This window comes from Colobus angolensis, unplaced genomic scaffold, assembly GCF_000951035.1.
Source record: "Colobus angolensis palliatus isolate OR3802 unplaced genomic scaffold, Cang.pa_1.0 Scaffold245, whole genome shotgun sequence".
NCBI classification, from domain to species: domain Eukaryota; kingdom Metazoa; phylum Chordata; class Mammalia; order Primates; family Cercopithecidae; genus Colobus; species Colobus angolensis.
The window spans coordinates 163020-173222 of record NW_012115655.1 but is presented as its reverse complement, the minus strand read 5'-3'; positions in this window follow the sequence as shown (position 1 = coordinate 173222).

The window sequence follows — 10203 nt, the reverse complement described above, 5'->3', positions numbered from 1 at the left end:
TGAGGAAATGAAGTGTGTAGGCCTTGTGTATACGTACAAAGCCCTTAAGCTGCACAGGGTGCACTCATTGGCAGATGTCCTTACAGACACAGTTGAGCTGCCAATACTGGCTGATGCAAACTACTTCATGTCAGCATTTGTGACTGGTGCACAGATAATGGGTTGTTACACAAATTTGTTTCCAAGATGCATGGCGTATCAGCTGTCATTGTTTTTTAATAACTATCCGGTTATTAGAGTGTTTTGCAAAAATTATCATCAAAACATATGGTGTGAAAAATATATCCTTCTTTGAAAACTTATATTGGCTTACAGAGATATTCTGAAGTTACTCCCGGGCAACAAAGGGCAGGTTTGCTACTATTACAGACTTCAAAGTAATTTTGCTTTTAAACTAGATATGATTTTTAAATGAGGCAATGGGACAGGGTAGCTGCACCCAAATATGTTTCATGAAGGTGCTGTGCTTTCTTTTTCCAGTATTTCTCTAGGATTTTCAACCTCATTGTATGTGATAATTCCTACCTGACTGTATTATACTAAACCATGTTCTTTTCTTACCTCCAGCTGTGGTAATGGGAAATAAACAAGGCTGATATTTACAACTCCATTTTCTTACTTGCTGAAGTATTCTTCGATTTTGTTCCCTGATTGGATTCACACAATTACTGGTTTGCTATTTTCCTAGCTATTGAGCTCAGGTTGCAACTAGATCAGAATTCGACAGCCAGTGTTGTTCACTGGAATGATACCTTCCTGTGGCATAATTCCTACATTATCGTCACTGATTTCCAAGAGCAAAGGGCAACTTAATTTTTAGATCTCAGAGCTTCACTTACATATGCTTATTATACCTAGCATGGAAGACTTATTTGAAAAGTAACTTCTAGGAAACAAGACAATATTCGTTCATGCATGTATCATTCAAATTTCTCCTTTGGATGTTTTTGCTTCTTCCAAAAATAAAAAACTGTATGAATCTTTACACACTTAATTTTGAGAATTTGGTATGATAACTTTAGGCAAACGGGTAATTTGCTACTAATGTAGCATTTGAACAAAAAGCATTATGTTATTCTGTGATACACAGAAAACTTTTGTATTAAATACCAAAGATGAGAACAGGCAATACTATTTGCAAAGGCAGTTTTTGTCACATTTGTAGTAAAAAAGTGCTATTCTTCAAACTTGCTGTTTACTTTAATGTTAAGAGAAACACTTCTGATAGACTTTCCCATGGTGGAAATTGTGGAGCATGTGTGTGTATGTGTACGTGTGTGTAAGAGTTTTGAGATAACTAAAGTTAATATTGCTGAAATGTATGTGTGTCTTCTTTGCCAGCAGGCTCACCTTAAAATCTGGGCGGGGGGAATCCACGTAAAACTAGAGGCTAAGTCGCAAACAGAAATGAAGCCAAGTTGTGATCACCATGACTCACACAGATGGGTCATATTTTGTTGTTTGGTCCACTAGCCACTGGAGAACATGGTGCACTTTTGTTGGTGTTACTAGGCTGGCTTTGTTCAAGGATTCTCAGGAACTGTCCAGCATTCTTTGAAGTACTGAGTATCATCAGTTCATCTCAAAGATCACTTGTGTCTACTGGCAAAAGGTCCAGAAGTCAACGTCTGATAGATGTAACTTTAAACTTGCAAAAGAAGTGAATTGTATTCATTCTGGGGCTCACCTTGGGGTACATAAATGCTCTGATGCGCTCTTCAATCAGTGTGATCTTTGTAATGTCTTCAGTGACTAGACTGAGGAGCCCGCAAAAATGCTACAGAAAACATTTAATACCTACCCTTTTACTTTATTTAGTGTGTTACAGTGCAATTTCCAAAGTGCATTTCATATAATATCAAGAGTTACCTGATATATTTAGAATCCTCTCCTCTGTTTTAAAACTTCCATGACACGGGTTCTTATTCCCAGACCATTCTGAGTGCCATCACACATTCCCTCACACCCCTAAATTTAAATTTTAAGCCATTACTTTCCATAAAGCTCAAGATATAAAAAACCTATTTTAATATTCTTCAATATGTAAAAATCACCACCATCAGTAATGATTTTTTCATTTACACACACTGAAGTATCATAAAAATCAGTATTTCCCAAATTCAAGAAATTAAAAAACATGCCTTCTGAGTTGGTGGTATTTCCTTCAACTCTCATAGTTTTGAATTTACTGACCACTCTGCATTTTTAAAGCTTTTGGTTCAGTTGCCAAAAAACGCATTGAAAAGTAAATCCTTTTTGTAAGTTCCCTTAGACTTCATCGTGAGTCACGAAATAGATTCAAATTTCCCTGAATGTATTCTTCCATTGTTATTGGAAGAACTGTCTAAAATAAGAAATTGGAGGGGTGAAGGTATCAAAATAACTAAAATTAGTTTATTAAACCATAGATTTAAAAATACATTTCTAAAACTTTTGCAAGAAAGAATTTTATGAGGAAAAAACATCAATTTTATGAAAAAGAATATATCTAGTATATCTTTCACATGCCTTCCTAATTTGAAAGTGTTATTAACAGTATTATTTTCTATGCCAAACTTTGTGTCATCCAAATTCTTTATTTTGTGCTCACTGTAAGATGATGGTGTAGTGTATATGAGGAAGACTTAGAATATGCTGCTATTATTTATACTGAAAAATAAGGTTTATACTTGTGAGATCTGACAAGGAACTATACTGAATAAATAGCTCCTTGGGGCAAAAACTGTATTTCATTCATAGTTGTATCTCTACCTTTAGCTTTTAGCCCAGTGCCAGACACATAGCAAGTCCTCAACAGATATTTATTAAATAAATAAATCAGTCCTATTTTTAATTATAATTGTGCATTAGACATTGTAACCTAGTTAGGAGAGCTATCATCTTATGAGCTGCATGTGTTCTGTGTGTGTGTGTATATATACATATGCATGTATGTGTTTTTTGTCCTCCAAGATTTTAGATTTTCTTCATTTGGGATTAAATTCAAAATTCTAAAACTCCTTGGGAAATATTATGGTTTTAAAGGATGACTTCTCCTCAGGCAATTTTCCCCAGTCTTTACAGTAAAAGCCTTCATCTGCATTGCCAGACCTCTCATAAACCTTGACATGACACTCTCCTGTGTCAATTTGCATGCTTCGTCATAAGAATAAGATGAGTGATGTTACACCAAAGGACTTTCTGTTCGTTCATAACCTTTGAAAGTCACTGGTTTCCAAATATAATGACATTATCCCCAAATTTTGCTTTTTGATCTACAGTACATTTTATAATTAATCTGTACAGAATGAAAGATAAGCATTGAGATCAAGTCGCTTTGCATAAACAAACTCAGAAGTTAAAATAAGATAATCTAACATTTTTCCCTGGATCAACTATAGCCAAATGCAAAGTATGGCATTCACAAGGGTCAAATTGTCAAGGAACAAGATAAATTAACACTAAGAATAGTGTGATAAAATCATGAAAGTTCAAATAATTATTTTAATAAGGAAAGGCCTTTTGATATTAACAACAAACAAACAAAAACCCTATTGGGTAATAAAGGCTTTAGGGTTGATTTTTTTTTTTTTTACTTTCATGTATTAGATTCCCTGAATAACAAAACTAATATCTTATTAATATGAAACCACTAATGCCATAATGAGTGTTATGAAGTATTAAAATCATTATCCACTGAGATAATGCTAGATAATCACTAAGCTGAGTGAATGCTTCAGCCTGAAACAGTGTGCTCAGTACATGCATTTGGCAACATTGGTCCCAAGTGGTTACAGCCTATTTTTATAGTGTATTTCTAAGACAAAGTCCCCAAATAAGCAGAAATGACCATCTTTATTTTGTCTCTTAAGGAAATAATATGGAAAAAGCATAATCCATTCACCAGTGCTTCATAGTAACAAAAGAAAACCAAAATTCAGAGTTTGGATGGTGGCTCGGTTCAAAACAATGGGTAGATTACTTTTTTCTTTTTGTTTTAGTCCTGCAGCTTTGTAGACAGTTTAAGGTACACTACTGCCACTTGAATTCAGAAATTAGATGACACAAATGCAAGCACACAGAAATTCTGAGCACTAGATCCATGTAAAGCATAATTAGTGCTTTTTACTAATACCATTGATGTCTCTCAACAGACCTTGATGTTCCTTTTCCAAGTCAGTAGGAGGGTCACATAAGAACTAGGTCAATTTGGTCTTACTGGTTTCTCCATCTTTCCAGGTTAAAAGATCTGTTGCTCCACTCCGCGTTATGAACCCAGGAAATCAGCAACTAAGGAACAACTGCAAACTTTTAAGTCAGTAAGGATCCAGGAAATTAGGAGCTAAGGGACTGTGACCTCTGAAGTAGATAAATCTTGCCTGTATACTAATTTCAGAGGATATCAACTGTTCCTTAATACTGCCTTAAAAACTATACATATATATTTGTGTGCATACATAATTTTAATGTATATGTTATATTTAAGGTATATATTATATATGAAATACAAAAATATATTTTATATTTACTGAAATATAAAATACATGTAATGTTATAAGTGGCTTAAGAAAAAGTGACTTAATATCTTATCCTTGCTATATGTCAGAAGTAATTAATATTCTATTCATTTGTAAATATTAAAAATTTTTCAATACATTTAAACTTTTTGAAGTGTATCATAGAAATTTAGAGATCAAGTTTTGCTTTGGGATCATTTATGCTTCATTGAAAGTTTGCATGATGTTCCTCCCCATCTTTCATTCAAAAGTCTAAATTTAAGATGGTATGAGATTACAGCAAAAGGAGAATTACAGAATTGAGCCAGTTATCCAAAGAAACCTCAGACCAAGGTTGCTCTTCTCTCAATTCTGAGAACTTTTTCCATTGTTTCAGCTAAAAAGCTTGTTTCATTATCATACATCACAGAGTCACTTTAAACGTGTATATAGATGAAATGTATACATTCATTATGTATTTCCCGAATTCTCTTCAAAGAAAACTTGCCAGACTATATATATTAATCAGAAATTGTTGCTTTATTGTCACCATAGATGAGCCATATTAAACACTTGATCATAAAGTAAGTTCTAAAATTATAAACATTTGAGTGTATTTTGTAATAGAATGTGTTCACTGAAATTGCTCAGAAAACAAAACTGAGGAGAAGGCTAAGCTCCCTGTTGAATACTTCCAAGTACTGGATTAGCAGGTAAAATGAGAATCACTTTCAATAACGGTTGAACATGTGGGGACACGTGAATACATCCTCAAGACTTTGAGTGATGCAGATTTTACCACTTCCTTTTACGAAGTAATTTCATATTTTTGACATGAGAAAAATAAACCCCTAACAAAAACCATTTACTTTTAAGAAAATCCAGTCTATTTTCACAGATTTGTGCTGGGCTTTAACATCTGACTTATTATAAACTACAATAACAACTTTGGTTAATTTCCCTCTCCCTGCAAAATTCTGCCACAACCCTCACAAATTCTGAAGGCATTTGAGTGTATTATGATGCATCATTAGCTGCCAACATGGATCTGACCCACTGCATATTTTGTTCAAACTGGTTGAAAGTACACGGTTCGTAGAACCCATTATGTTGTCATATTTTCTTTCACTTTTCCCTCCTTTTCTTTCTTTTTCCCTCCCTCCTTCCTCCTTTCCTTTTCTTTCTCTCCCCCACCTTTATTTTTATTTTTTTGCAATATTTAGTTGCCAAAATGACTTAGTAAGAAGTCATTATTACTGTCAAAACTTTTGTCATTATGGTCTGTACTTTTCAGAGCAAAGGTTGTGTTCAAGTACCGAACCTCAATAGTATTCACTTTGGTCCCTGCTTTCTGTACTTTCTGGCACTCAGAATTAATGCGAAAATTTAGATAAACTCAGGTTTCTTATCCTTTTTTATTTGCAAGGTGAGTTGGAGTCTATTTGAACCTGTTGGATTAAAAATATCCTTGGTAGGAATATATGAATTTTTTTTTTTTTAGCTGGAAGCTAGCTAACTAGATTGAAGAATATGGGATTGAGCCCACTTTCCAGGATGTTTCATTTGGGGATGGGAAATGGAGGAGAATTTTGCCCAGAGAACAGATGGCCAATAGGTAATGACAGGGAGAAGCTGAATACAGGAGTCGACACACTAGAGTTTTTCCAGCTGCCTCAGTCAGTTTGTGGCTCTAGCAATTTCTCTGTTTTGTTCACATTGTTTACTTTGCTAGTGTTTTCACATTATCTGATTTCATTCACACAGTTCCATTTAAGCCAGTCTCACTGATCAAGAAGCCAGGAGAGCTGATGAAGTGACCAAAAGGTCATAGAGGGTAGGTGAGACTGACTAAAGATTAGAGTCACTTGATCCCAAACTGAAGTTTTAAATGGCACTTACATACTTATTCCATATAAAAGAAAATAGATTCATATAGGTATTCAGTATGTCCTCAACCACGCATCTCATCTGAGCTGCTATGTAAATCCCTAGAAACTGCAGGATCATTGTGTTATATCTCTTGTAATTATGGTAACCAGGCACTCAGTATTGTCTAATAGTTTCAATTTAAAATATTTTATACTATGTCCTTGTAAGTATATTTATGACCAACATTTAAAAACATGCAGCAAACAGACACATGTGAGCCATTTAAATGAGCAGTGCCATAACATGAAAGTAGCTCCCTCTCTTGAGAAAAAGCACAGGGCATGTTTCCAGTCCCTCTGGGGGAATCCTGCACTTCACCATGGGACAAGTAAGACCATACAGAATCAAGATGATCACATAGTGGTTAGAAGCCTCATAAAAGCATCTTAGAATTGGATGGACTCAGGTTCAGATCCCTACTTTACCACTTACCATTTGTGCCTTGTTCCTCTCTGAGCCTTAATTTGCCAATCTGTTAATTAAGAATATCTGCTGTTGCCTTAGGGAGTTATTATGGGCATTACATTTAAAAATGGATATAAAGAACAGTGGCTCACACATAGTCAATGCACATTTATAGATATAATTATTTTGCTACAATGAAATAATTTCAAATATGAAGAACTTAAAAGGTCTCTTCACTAGAGAGTATGACAGAGCTTTTCAGACACCTTTATGCAATCTCACTACAAAAATGGAGCCCTCCCCAACTCCATCCTTAGCCACTACCACCTTATTCAGGTGAAATATCACCTTATTAGGAAGAAATTAAATGTATCAACCCCATTTAGTCCTGTGCCCTTTCTATGTTAATGCTAACAAAAGTGTCCTCTTTTTAAGGAGAGTTGAGCCACAGGGAAGTGTTCTGTGGTGGCTGGCAATCCTAGATATAAGTAATATTCTGTTTCTGTATGGAGCCATGAGTCCTCAGTATCCTAATAATCACCCTCACCTACAACACACACACATACAATCTTGTAGCTAATTCCAACCTCCGTTGGTTACAGACATATCCTATCTAAAACCCTTTATGAATTCAGATCTAGGTGGCTGAATCATCCTGCGGCTGAAATCTGGCCCATGGATGCCTTTCGTGCTGAAGCAAAGCCTTTACAGAGTGTTTCAATACTGGAAGGGCTCACTGTCATGCTTGTTAGCGTCTTGCTCCAGTACACAGAAAAATTGATTCTTTTCGCAGGTCAAATTATTTTTGTATTTTTCTTTTTTCATGCACAGTAACTCCATTCTTTTACCTGGTCAGTTCCTTTAAGAAAGATTCGGTTAGGGGAGCTGCATCTTATTATCTTCTTCCACCAATGCATGGTGCAAAGACAGTTTAATTCTTAAGGAGAGAATCATTTGAGTGTGACCTATTGTGTTAGTCCGGATGCTTTTCATATCAAGCACCAGAGAGTTAAAGAGGTCTTTAATTTTTCTAAAGCACATTGATAATTTACATTGAACTTGAAGTTCCCACTGCCTTTTCCAATCAGCTCGACTATTCCCAGATAGTCTAAGATGAATTTTAAAGAATAATAAAATCTTCAGCTAATGTCTCTAAAAAGGATCCCTAGACTAATATAATGGCTCATAGGAAGATTGTGTACACTAATTGTCTTAAACACATCTCACCTAACTGGGAGTCATAACTTCAACTTCAGCACTGGTCTATATTCATTCATTAATTATTGTGGTTGCCCAAATACATAAAGTGGTATAATTCCAGAAATATGGCCTATATAGGTTTGAGTAAATACTACAGTTTCTGGATGGATGGATTTGTTGTTAAAACAACAAAATTGTTATGGAAAAAAATAATAGAGATGCAATTGATAATACATGCAGAATCCACCTGCCAATAGGCCAAAAGTGACCTTTTCAAATGAAGGAAGATTAGTAAAAAGACATGATGATAAAAATAACTAATATATATTGAGCGCTTACTATGAAATTTGTTTTATCAACATTATCTTGTTGAATCTTCAACATGCCTGGGAAGTATATACTGTTTTCATTCCCATTGGAAAGAAGTCTTGGGGAGATTTGAGTTGCCCAAAGTTCTAAAGATAGGAAGCAGCAAAGCTGAGATTCAGGCCCACTTAGCATCAATGCCAATGCCTGTATCTATGATGCCAGACTGCCAGGCTTCTAACTCAGTGTTAACTTGGGGGTCTTATGTAGCCATAACCTGGGCTTCTTTTTTGTAACATTGACTGTAGTGGGCTAGATCAAAGGTAGCAAACGGCCCTAAGTCATACAGCTAATAACCATAATAAGGCTTCATCCAGCATGATCCTAAAGCAATTTGTCAGGTATGTTTCTTGGCCAAGAAGTGACTTGTTATATTGGGCTTTACAGCGATTTTCCATAGAGTGTTCCTTTAATTTTCATCATCTATTATGACTAAAATTAACATGAAAAACATATTTAAAACAAAGTGGTTTGGGGGGAGTTGCTGGCTTTTAGTTTTCTTTCTAAGGCCTCTGCAGGCCCAGCTGCCTTTTGCCAGCTGCTTGTGTGTCGTACTGTATTCTCATTTGGCTTGTTCTGATACAGGTCGGGTGAAGGGAAGAGGTACACATCCCCAAGGCATCTGGAAATGTCTCCTGCGTTCAATGATCTCTTTGTAAAACCTTCTCATGCAAAAGATACTCCTGCTAGACTTCAGTCAAAAGGATTCAGAGCCAGGACCTAATGACATATTTTGCCTTATCTTTTATTCATTCCCAAAACTAATGGTACCTGATTTCTCTCCACTTAAGTCTATGTTTACTTAGTAGGGCTGAGAATTGTAAGAATTACCTCTACTGCTCTGATCCAGAAATAAGAAATAATTAAAACAAAAGTAGGGTTTTAAAAATTAAGTAGAAAATAACACAGAAACCAACATTGCTAGGGTAAACTTCCTTTGTGTCTAATGATCCCTTTAGTTCTGAAAGATTCTTCAAACTAAGAGATATAAAAATGTGGGTAAGAGGCTTGGTCCTGAATAAATGGCAGGGAAGCCTGTCATGGAGCTTTATTTCCACTTTGCATCTTCTAATCTCTTTCCTCCGATCCTCTGCTGGCCCCCATGAACACCTGAAATAGAAGCAAGAGGAGAAGAAAAGTCTAATTGTTTTCTCCTCTGGCCCTTCCAGGGGTTTATCTACTTTTTGGCAAACTGTGAGACTGGCAGCATGGTGATGGGGCAGGGGTGAGGGTAGGAGGGAAGTCGTGGATCCTGATACCCAGATGTTTGCTAAGTGAACTATCTTACAGATTCCTTCTTTTAGGTACCACCCCTCTATAGACAGGTCAATAGGCAATTTTCCCCGAATAGGAAGCACCATGGACAACCTTTATAATTCTAGGATTTGAGACGATAACTAATGCCTGCATTACAGGCAAGTTGGACTCCTGTGGGCCTTTGAAATACATAACTTGGTGTTTTGTAGGATTCAGCCTAGGAGCTCACAGTCTGTTTGGTAATGAGCCCTATTCCAGTGATATCTGAGCTCTCCTTATGTGGCTGTCTCCATCTTATCCTTGAGATCTTGGCTAAGAAATTGAATCCTGAGAGGGGAATTTTGTAGTTCCCCCTATGTAGCCTCAGTGCCCAACTTCTTTCTGTTAGAGGATGCTGTTCTTTCTTACATGTAAACCTAACACAATTTCATCATTACTGTCTATTCCTGTACTTGCCTGTGGTCTCTTTTTTCTACTACAAGATAAGGCCCATAAAGGCAGGACTTTGTCTGTCTTGTTCACCACTGTTTCCCAGTACCTGAGACAGGGCAGGTGCTCAGCAAATATTTTC